Raw genomic sequence first — 1,855 nt, 5'->3', positions numbered from 1 at the left:
TGCAAAACATGAATTCTAGCGCAGTGAAAACTAGCTCTTACTCTGATGTGAATAGTGTATTGTGAAGCTGAAAGACAGGGCTTTTTTATGGATATAATGACGAAATTGCAAAGTATTTTATTGCTGAAAGAAAACAGGAAAACGAAAATATATGTGGTTTACACGAACATGCAATTGTTTGAAATTTGTACTCAAAATTCATTATAAAATCACAGCACAGATGGAGCTCGATGAAAGTTGTTACAGCTGTAGAGGAACATCTGATCTACAAGATAAAATTGTAACCACCGGCTTTTGATCACTCAACTGTGAGAAAAAATGTTTGAATATCGATGGTGTACGAGGATTAAGGCTTTACTCTATGGCTGACCATATGATTTCATTTTATATACAATTTATTCTATTATAGATCCTATTAAGGTTCCACTAAATTTCAGTTTGGAATGTAAAGAAATGAGAACTAAATGGGCCATTGCAATTGATAGTGCCATAAAGGCAATAGCTGTTGAAGAGCAAGAATTGAAAGGATTTTTGTTAATACTAACAAGTAACCCTGATGTTAAGGAAAAATTAAACACATGTCAATCGAAGGCTGAAATTATGCAGATCATTATTGATGAATGCTCACTGGTGGATCTAACTTTTCTCGAAGGAATAATTGAACGTTTTAACATTGAAGAAGCTAAGAAACATATTAATGAGTATAAAGAAATTAAAAATGATTTCTGTGAAAAAATTCCCCTTCGTTCATGGCTGAATGAGACTATTGGCTGTCCTTCTTCTCTCCAATGTGAGACACTGCAGTTTTCAGTTGATAAAAGTGTTGATGAAGGAACTTTAAAAGATGTTCAGGATCTAACAAAAATTGCTTTTGAGAGTAATTCTCCATACGTCAGAGTTGTTGTTGTAAAGGAAGGAAACTCATTTATCATCACTTGTTCCTTCCCTCTTGCTCTTTCTGAATCATTGATTGCAACTGCTCTTAAAAATCTTGAACAACTGAAAAAGGAAGGATTGATAAAATTGACCATTGGCTACAGTACAGTATACTCTCAAGATGAGGTAGCTTATGAAATTATTGATTTAATACTATTTTAGGTTAGTGAAATTCATTATAGGTGAAAGTGGTGGCTGTAGGAAAGTTTAAAAAAATAATTTCAAAAATACTTTCACCAATAACTTCAACTTGGAGTACAAGTACAATGTATATGCTGTTCATGCACTTTTTATTATAAAATTTAGAAAGAGAGAAGAGCCAGCACATTACATCAGTTTATAATAGCAGTGGCACAATGAAGCAATTACTTGTATCCCTGAATGTACAATTAATAAATAGTGAAGCAACTTCTAATGAAGTAATTTATCATTATATAATTCATAGTTTTGATTTTAAGAATTAGGAGAGAAAAATGTTTCAAGATTTATTAGCAGAAAAGACAGCTTTAGTTAAAAAAGTAGAAAATGAAGGTATGTATTTTGAAGCAATAAAAATCAAATCTAGTCATGTGCATAACTTTATCAAGGTGATACTGGAATGCAAGAATTAAAGTTAGTGATAGAGGAAAAACAGGCTGAAATTAAAGCTCTTCAGTTTTCATTGAGAGATGCTACAGGTAACTATTAAATTTTATTTGAATGCAATTATTAGTTGTAATTGATTAGCGATTGCTGCTGAGGACAAAAAAGGTAAAAATTGGGATATTACTTATTATTTAAAATAATAATAGAGCTAAACGAAGTAATCAAAACACAATTAAGAATTAGTAGAACAAAGGATCAAGAGATAGAAGATTTGAAAGCTGCTGCTGCAAGAAAAATAGCAGAAGAAACAGCTTTAGTTAAAAAAATAGAAAAT

This window comes from Amphimedon queenslandica, unplaced genomic scaffold (genome assembly GCF_000090795.2).
Source record: "Amphimedon queenslandica unplaced genomic scaffold, v1.1 AMPQUscaffold_10776, whole genome shotgun sequence".
NCBI classification, from domain to species: domain Eukaryota; kingdom Metazoa; phylum Porifera; class Demospongiae; order Haplosclerida; family Niphatidae; genus Amphimedon; species Amphimedon queenslandica.
This window is presented reverse-complemented; position numbering follows the sequence as displayed.